Source organism: Siniperca chuatsi, linkage group LG23 (assembly GCF_020085105.1).
Source record: "Siniperca chuatsi isolate FFG_IHB_CAS linkage group LG23, ASM2008510v1, whole genome shotgun sequence".
Taxonomy (NCBI): Eukaryota; Metazoa; Chordata; class Actinopteri; order Centrarchiformes; family Sinipercidae; genus Siniperca; species Siniperca chuatsi.
The window spans coordinates 2,451,837-2,461,847 of record NC_058064.1 but is presented as its reverse complement, the minus strand read 5'-3'; positions in this window follow the sequence as shown (position 1 = coordinate 2,461,847).

Sequence of the window (10,011 nt, the reverse complement as noted above, 5' to 3'; positions counted from 1 at the left end):
CACCGTTTTAGATTAGTGCACGCACAACAGATGGTGCTGAATCCAACACACACACACACACGATGTAAAAATGTAATTCAATAAAAATAACCTTTATTTACAAAAATTGAAGTAAAAACACAACTGACCTTTTTAACCACACTTGACTCTTTGGATGGAAATGTCGGTTTTTCCACCACTTTGGTCCAGAGTTAAATATCTCAACATCTATTTCATGGATTGGCACAAAAACGGATACATTCATGGTTCCCAGATGATGCATCCTAATAACTTTGGTGATCCCCTGACCTTTCCTCTAGCGCCACCATGAGGTTAACATTTATAGTTTTTGCCACCAATTACCACACCAATAGCCTATAAAGTTATGTAATTAATATTCAGCTTTTTTTAATGGCCAAATCATATAGTTTCCTCCAGGACCTGGTACTAAATGTTCTCTGGAGTGTTACTGGTCTACGGGCCAGGGGTTTGGAACCACTCCTGTAGACTCTTCAGGGTCAAAACACCCGAATCCATTGTTTTCTCAGTAATCCTGCACACCGGCTGCAAAGTTACGTGTTGACACACGTCAGCTCATTGGGACTCTGTGACACTGTGAACGCTCCAGAAAAGGAAGTTAAGTCTTCTTTAACTTTAAACATGACAACCATGTGCGTTTAGTTGAACTAGGGATGCAACTAACAGGTATTTTCATCACTCGTTTTGTGTATAAAATGTCAGAAAATTGTGAAAAATGCCCATCCCAAGGTGACGTCTTCAAATTGTTTTCTTGGGCCACCAATCCAAAAGCCAAACATCTCAAACTTACGATCAGTGGGGGAAAGTAACTAAGTACATTTACTTAAGTACAAGTTTAAGGTACTTGAGTTTTTCCATTTTTATGCTGCTTTATACTTCTACTTCTCAATAATTCAGATGACTTTTAATTTTGGTACTTTAGGTGTATTTTGATGATAATACTTTTGTACTTTTACTTAAGTAAAATTTTTAATGCAGGACTTTTACCTATAACAGAATATTTCTACACTGTGGTGTTACTACTGGTACTATTACTACTACTTAACAATCTGGTAGCAGAAAATATTGTGCTGTTGTAATGTGATTCAAATGGTTAATCGATCATCAAATTAAGATGAATTTTCAGTTGATCAACTAATCGATTAATTGACTAATCGTTTCAGCTCAAAGTGGAACAGCTTTACCCAGACTGTTGATCTCCAACTAAACACAAAATAGTTGCTTTGCAAGTATGGATGTTAGATGATCTGATATTCTGATTAACACACACAGTTTCTCTTTCACACACTCTTTTTGTCTTTCTCATCCCGTCATTGACAAGATAATTAGTTCGCCATGGTAACGAGGAGCAGCCATGTGATTGGAGCAGCTGTGTTCCATATTAGGCAGCGAGGAGATGAGCAGGAAGGACACAGCTGCTAATTATAGAAGCTAGCATGAAGCTAACAGGCTAACTGCTCAGAGCAGCCCTGCAGGAGCAGCTGCTGCCAGGCTCAAGGGCAGGTGGTCGGAGGCTTCTACCCATAATGCAGCAGTCCTGCAGTCTGTGTGTGTGGCACAGAAAGCATGGTCTAAAAACTAATTTAATTATTTAATGGGGCACTGCACTGATTTTGCACATGAAGCCTAGTTTACTCATCGTGGTCAGTGGTGGAAGAAGTATTTAAATAATTGACTTGAGTAAAAGTAACAATACCGCAGTATAAAAATACTCCATTACAAGTCAAAGTCCTGCTTTCAAAATTGCACTTATAAGTAAAAGTACAGAAGTATTCGCAACAAAATGTACTTAAAGCATAAAGTACTCATAATGCAGAGTGGTTACTGTCAGTGTTAAACAATAATATTATAGGATCGTTATTATTGATGTATTAATATGTAAGCTGTACTTTAATGTTGTAGTTGGTGAAGGTGGAGCTAATTTTAACTACTTCATATACTTTTGGTAGTTTAACAATGGATGATATATTATAAACGCATATGTTTTGTATGTAAAATCCTAATTTGAAAAGTAACTATAGCTCTTAAATAAATGTAGTGGAGGGAAAAGTACAATTTTGCTCTCTGAAATGTGGTGGAGTCGAAGTATAAAGTAGCATAAAATGGAAATACTCAAGTAAAGTAAAGTAATTGTACTTAAGTAAACGTACTTAGTTACTTTCCACCACTGATCACGGTTACTAAACCTGATCTAATAAACAATAGTTTTACCTTAAAGTCCATTTAGTAGCTGTTCTGGAGCTTTCGATCATGTCACGCTTGTCGAGTTGTCATGGAAAAGGAGATGTTCAAATTTACATTTTTATTGAGCACTTTTAGTAAGGATTCCTTGGACATGTTGGCTCAAAAGGTGAGTTTCATGGTTCATTCTCGACCTCGGAACCAGTTGACAACACAAAGTCAACAAAGTCCTTAAAATCTGCTGATGTAGACCATGTGATGTGACTAAAAGCTCCAAATCACCTACTAAATGAACCTTAAGGTGAGATTGGTTTGTCAACAATAAAGAATGTCGTGTTTTTTAAAGCTACATTACATAAAAGTGTTTTGTATGCATTTATACATTTTATACAAATTTTAACAGTGTGAAACATTTAGTATCTTTAAATATTATCAAAAAGCATTTTCAAACCGTTTCAAAGCATCAACATGTTTGTCCACAGTTGTTTGGAGAGAAGGAGGAGGAGGAGGAGGAGAGGAAGTGACTATCAGATTAATCTCCAAAATAAACGTTGTTTACCCCGCTCCACCCCACGCCGCCAGGTCAGCCAATCAGAGTGTGAGAGAGCCAGAAGAGCAAACAGAGGCACAGGTGAGTCAGCAGGTGTGTGTACACAGTACTGTAGCTGCGTCACGGATATAGAATAAAACAAAAGACAACAGACGTCACAGTATTCAGCTAAAACACTGTTGAAGTGAACGGGAAACACCCCAACTTCTCTCCAGAAATACAAAGTCAATCATTTCACTTCTTCTAACATTTTGTATTACTAGAAAAAAAAATCTTGGCATTGACCAATATGCTAAACCCCTCCCCCGATCAGCAATTTGTCCAATCGTAGCTTAGCAATCGTAACTAGGCAGTCTTTGGATTCCTCTGCATGTTGAAGCGGTGTGCAGGAGGGTGTAGTAAGAGCGATAATCAGCATTTAAAGTGGTGGGGGGGGTATACCCCAGCCTTTTAGCAAACCAGAAGTACAAACAGTATGTTTGTCTGGTCTAACAGCTGCTCTTTTGGATTTGGGGAAGTTTACACCCCAGCACTCACAGCCTAACTCATTACCTGACATAGCGTTGCAGTTGCCAGGCACACTGGTTAGTCTGCATCCTAAAAGCCTTTTTTCCTTGTAATGTTAAAAGTGAAAAAAATACTGTTTGAAAATACAAATAATAAAGCCTAAATCTAACCGTGTCCAAGTAGGCTATGTAAGATAAGCAGCCACACAGGGTTATGTCAGAATGAAATAAATGAATTAAAAATCTGATTTTAGGTTTTTCCTTATCGTTCTTACAATATTGGGACTATCTACCTCTACAGTGCAAATAGTCATTTTTAAAATGAGTCAGCTTGAAACATTAACAAGTCAGCCGGAGACGATGCTTTCAACCAACTCGTGACGCTAAATGTTAGCTTACTGTAATCGCTACAGAAAACATGTTTGCTTTTTAAAATTTTAAACCGATATGAACTGAACTGACAGTACACGGATCATTTTTCTCATCATCTTCTATTCCATCTGTATTCCTCCATCATATAATCTTGCTGATCTTTTATATTTCAGTGTCGCTTCTGTACAGTCTGGAGTCCGGACGGGTCAGACAAACATGAAACCTCCATCGGGCAGCGTGAATGTGAGTAACACTTTGCTGCTGAGTCAGTTAACGTCTGTGAGCTGGCGAACAGTGACGTGGGGATGGAGGTTAATCTGGATCCTCTTCTGTTTGGGTCGTTTCCAGCGTCAAGGATGGAGGTTTCACCATGTGACGCCTTCTGCTGCAGCTCTGATGTCAAACAAATGAGTGTGTGTGTGTGTGTGTGTGTGTGTGTGTGTGTGTGTGTGTGTGTGTGTGTGTGCTGTCTATTTAAAACTGGGTGTAGCTCAAAGCTCAGCAGGATCATGACGGACACACACACACACACAAACACACTGGTAACCTGATAGAGTGTGACTTGCTGCAAGGGATTATGGGTCCAAATTAATATCCACTTACTGTACAAATGTCAAACCACCTTCTCTCCCAACACAGGCTGGATGTACATACAGTACTGAATTCTTCATAATGGAGCAGCTGTTCAAAATGCAACCTCTATATGACATTTATTGTATACCATAAATTCATACACTATTTTACCGACAAGAACCAACCAGACTAGGCTCTTCTGTTTCACTTTTTAAGCGCTGTTGCCAATAAATCTGTCCAGGAGATCCTGTAGAACCGGTCAGCTGTTGAACATGGCATCAAAATAATGGTTATAATCTATAAAACTTGAACTTTTCACCTAAAAACAGTCCAGTTTTTACAGACAGGTCCTTTCCTTTTACTGTCAGCTGCTCCAACAACAAGCTGATACTTTGGGGGAAAAAACGAAAAGTTAAAGCCGCAAGCTACGAAATCAGTTTTACTTTTATGAATCTACATTAAATCCTCATGTTTCAATTACATCCTGGGCGGCGTGCTGACAAAGGATCAATCAGGAACCGCTAAAGGCCGAGCGATTTGTCTACACGGGGCTGAGGGTGAGCCGCTAATGCCCCACATATCTTGCCTGGGTCCAGACCTTTGAATCCGCCCACTCCACCGAGTTGACTTCTGGCCCTGAAGGTGGAAATGGAGTGTAATGAGTTGACAGTTCTGTCTGATATCAGGCAATCACGTATCTCTTGCTAGCTTGGTACTACGTTTCCTGGAAATTCCACTATTACACTATTGTGTGTTTCCGATTTGTATTATTTTATAAAAAATTTGGCGACTGCCGACCGATTAACCCCAAACATCTCTGCTTCCACTGTCAGTGTAAATGTGTTTATGTCCACTCTGCCCACGCAGTATTGGCGCCGGCGCTTGAGAGTGCAACACGTAAATCTGCCGCCGGATTCGTCTATACAGTAGTAGAGTTCTGCTACTTGATCCAAACCCGACAGGCCAGACCAAGTACGGGGTCTTGGGTCATGTTCAGGCCGTTTGCCTGTTGTGTAACGCTTGCAGCTCAGGTTCAAGTTTAGTTGTTTTCAAATGTAATTTATTAAGAAATGTCTCTCTTTGTGGTGGTAACTGTCTGCATCCATGTGTATCATAGGAATAGATGGATGAAATAAAGGAAAAATATAGCTTCAGGTTGGGTCTGGGTCACAAATTTGGCCATGCACATCGGGTTGAGCGGGACGGGTCCACGGGTATCGGCCGGGTTCGGCTCGTTTTGGGTCTCTGTTTTATTCCTGTGCAGAACTCTAATGTATAATAGGGCTGCAACTAATTATTATTTTTTATTACTGAGTAATCTGCTGAGTTATCGTTTGGTCTACAGAACATCACAGTACAAACAGTGAAACATCACAGTATCCTAGAGCACAAGGTGACGTCATTAAATGTCTAGATTTGTCCGACAAACAGTCCAAAACCCCCAAAATATTACATTTTCTATAATGGAAGACCAACAAAAGCAGCAAATTCGCACATTTGAGAACCTGGAACCATTAAATGTTTTAGTGTTTTTGTTTGAAAAATTACTTAAACAATGAATCAGTTATTAAAATAGTTAAGGTCATTAATTTTCCTTCAGTAATTGTTGCAGATGTAATGTAAAACAATTGTTTGTTTGTTCAGCTGTTTGTCTCTATTTCTGTCTCTAAATCCTATTTGAAACTATTATTGAATCTAATATTCATTTTATTTAATTTTTTATGCCTATTTAATTTATTTAAATTTGCCTTTTGTATTTAATTAAATAACTGTTTACCTATTTTTAATTCCGTTGTATGTTTTGGCACTGCATGGCAGCACGCAGAGCTGCTGAAAGTGAGTCAAATTCCTTGATTCTGATTCTTCCCTTGACACCTGACTCCACCTACCTCAGGATTCAGACATTACAACACCTAACGCACTCCCGAGCAGTCTTAAACCCCCGCAGCAGTAGGCTGTGTTGTGTGTGTACTTCAAAGCAAACGCACCTGAACGTCTCCCCCAGCTACGTCCAGGAAATGTCTTTAAACTTCGTGCCTAACCTCAACTACGTCAAAGATATACCTGAGGATTACTGTTTTTATTCTTAAACCCAATTTTGAAGTCCAGAATGAAGAATTAAAGAAAATTCACATTTTCGCACTGGAATTTCAGACCAGACCTGGTTTGCAACTGCTTTTTGTTCAATTTTCAGAGTTATTGCTCCATAAAAAAGATATTTAGATTTTAAAAGAGGGAGTTTTTTCAAATATATATATCTAATATATCTGAAATTGAAGCTGAAACATTTTTGGGTCCTTTCTTATATCCATGAATACGTGAAATGTTTAAGGTTATCTTAAAGGATATTTTGGAGTACCCTTGATTATTTTTGAACATTTAAATAATATAATTTCTCCTTATTTGCGAAAGGGTACGTGCGTCCAGGAGGTGTTTAGCCTAGCTTAGCACAAAGACTGGAAGCTGGGGGAAACTGCTAGCCTAGCTACATAAAAAGTATAAAAATACACTTTCTAATAACCCCAAAGCTGCCATATTTCCATGTTGTTTCTTGTTTATTGAAAACAAATGCCTGAGAGTCCAGGTTGTGGGAAAAGAGAGCCCCTGCTGTGAAGAAGGCCAGCAGACCAGCTGAGTAGATGACAGATCCTTTCTCTATGACCGGGAGCTGACTCTGAACCTCCCGCCAGCTCTCCCAGCATGCACTGGGCTGTCACCTGAGCAGGTGTGTTGGGGGGGGGGCTCTGACCTACAGACCCAGACAATGAAGAGAAAGGATGGAGAGAGAGAGAGAGTGGTAGAGCAAAGTGGGGTCAGCTGATGAGAGCATAGAAGAATTAGCAGCAGGTATCACACTCGTCACTGACGGCCATGTTGGCTCCACAGTCTTGCTGTGATGCTGTTGCTGTGGTAACTGGTGACTGGTGTCTTGTTTACGTTGCCATGGTAATGTTTTGACCAAACTGTGTCTGTGTGGCTCATTGTATTTTTACATTTTAATGTTAGACGTGTTTTCATTCATACCTGGTCTCTTTTCCAGCTCATTTACACATTCATTCATTCATTTATACTAAACATGTTTAGTATCCCATCCTTTGATGACAAAACCCCATAAAACTCATTCTGACCCCTTTTAAAGCCCAGGGTAAACCTTCTACAAGCATCCTAAACCAATCTAAACCCCAGTCTTACTGTTATTCCCCATGTAAACCCCCTCTATACCCACACAAATCCATAAAAATCGACCCCAATTTAAATAATTAATCTAAAACCACTCTAATGACATTATAACCCATTTAAAAACATTTCGAACCCATATTAAACCCAGTCTAAACCTCCTACAAATATCCTTATCCCATTCTAACCTTCCCACAACCCATTTTATACCCTTTCTACACCCACACTAACTCAACAATTCTAATCTAAATTGACAAAAAACCACTGCAAAACCATTAAACCCCATTACATCCCATTATAACCCATTCTAGTCCCATCTTAATCCTAACATGAGCCACTCTCAATCTCGTTACCCATTTTAAACCCATTCTAAACGATTCTAATCCATCCTAAATGTAACTAAGTACATTTACTCAAGTACTTTACTTAAGTACAGTTTTGAAGTACTTGTACTTTCCTTTATTTCCGTTTTACGCTACTTTATGCTTCTACTCCGCCACATTTTGGAGGCAAATATTGTACCTTTTACTCCACTACATTTATTTGACAGCTTTAGTTACTTTGCTGATTCCGACTGTTAATACAAAACAGAAATCACGTAATAAATTATGATATATTATTGTAGGTTAAACTAGCCAGCAGAATATAAAGTAGCTTAAATTAGCTCCGCCTTTACCAGAAGCAACAATACACTTACACATTCATGGCTCGCTAATTAGAATCCAGTAATGTAATATATATTACATGTGCCATTTTGCATGAGTACTTTTACTTTTGATACTTTATATTTTAATGCTAAAACTTTTGTACTTTTACTTAAGTAAGATTTTAAATGCAGGACTTTTACTTACTTTACACTGTGGTATTACTACTACTTACATCTCTGCATTCTGAATACATTACAACCCATTACTATTATAGCTGCTAGCTATACAGCATGTAGCTATTTACAGCTATACGGTGAATGAACTTTCAGTGTATTCTGACTCATTTTAGAACCATTATAATCCCATTCAACCCCGTCTAAATCAATTATAACTCTTTCTAAACTGACTGGTTGAATCAGTTTGATAGTGGAACCAGTTTGTGAGATCAGAGTTGGTTCTTTGTTTGTTCGAGTCAAACGTTTCACCTTCTCCAGACAGTTTGAAAGCCTAAATATAAAACCAGTCATGGAAACTGTCTGTCTACCTGTCTCTCTCTGTATAATTTAATATAGACTCCAGCAGGCGCACACTGATCTACTGTAAGGGTCTCTGAGTTCAGGACAAATGGAAAACCGTGTGTGAGTGTGTTCAGATGGTGTCAGATTTGTCAGGCCAGAGGTCAGTTTATTTCCAGCGTCTCTCTTCATCATACAACTGTCTCTCACACACACTCAGTCTGATCTGTCCGTCACTCGCTGCTTGACGTGGAATTTGTTGAACGAACAATATATCAAATAATAATAAGCAGTAAGTATTAATACTAATGTTGGAGATATAAGTACCGGCGAAGATCCAAGAAATGTGACTGAGGCTGATTCAGATTGTCACCTTTCTGCAGGAAATGCAGATTTTACGACCTGGTCTCCCCTACTGGAGTATTCGTGGATACTAGTATCTAAAGTATGTTTTATTGTACTGCAGAAGACAGGGGCTAAAGTGCAAAGATTCAAGTGCAACACTTCAGTTTCAGATTTTCAGATTCATACTCTGCTGCCACCTAGTAGTTAAAAGCTGTCACTGCACCCAGTGTGATAGTTCTCATTACATTTGAATCATTTGGCAGAACGACTCACACATCGGAGCGCAGGAAAAAATACTCCATTACAGGGAAAAGTCCTGCATTCAAAAACTTACTCAAGTAAAAGTACCGAAGTATTATCAGCTAAATGTACTCATAATGGAGAAACAGTGTTATATTATTATGTATCATATGTTTGGAATGTGGCATTTTACTGTTGTATAAAATCTAGTAACTATAGCTGTTAAATAAATGTAGTGGAGTGAAAAGTACAATACTTCCCTCTGAAATGTAGTGGAGCAGATGTAGGGAGTAGCATAAAATGGAAATACCGAAAGTAAAGTACCTCGAATTTGTACTTAAGTAGTAAATGTAACAAATAATGAGCAAGAGCAAGAGAGTGAATGGTGAGAGGGAGCGGCGTTAGTGAGAACAAAAGCAGTGAAACCTCACAGCCGGCACGCTGTTATTGGCTGAAGGCTCTGCCAAAGGTCGACGCCCAGAAACGCTCCAAACACAGCAAACCAATAAGAAAATACAGGCAGAGGGCAGCAGCTCTGCAGGTACAAACACACACCTCTACTGGGTCATCAGTGATGACTGAGAGGGATTATTTTTCTATAAGCCTATACATTGTTTTTTAGATACATCCTACTCATTCTAACTTTAAGTAAGATTTGAATGCTTCTACTTGTAACAGAGTATTTCTACACTGTGGTTCTGTTACTGAAAGGTTCAGTGTGCAACGTTTAGGAGGATCTATTGGCAGAAATGAAATATAATATTTATAAGTATGTTTTCATTAGTGTTTAATCACCTGAAAATAAGAATCGTTGTGTTTTCCTTACCTTAGAATGAGCCGTTTATATCTACAGAGGGAGCGGGTCCCCTTCCACGGGGGCCGCCATG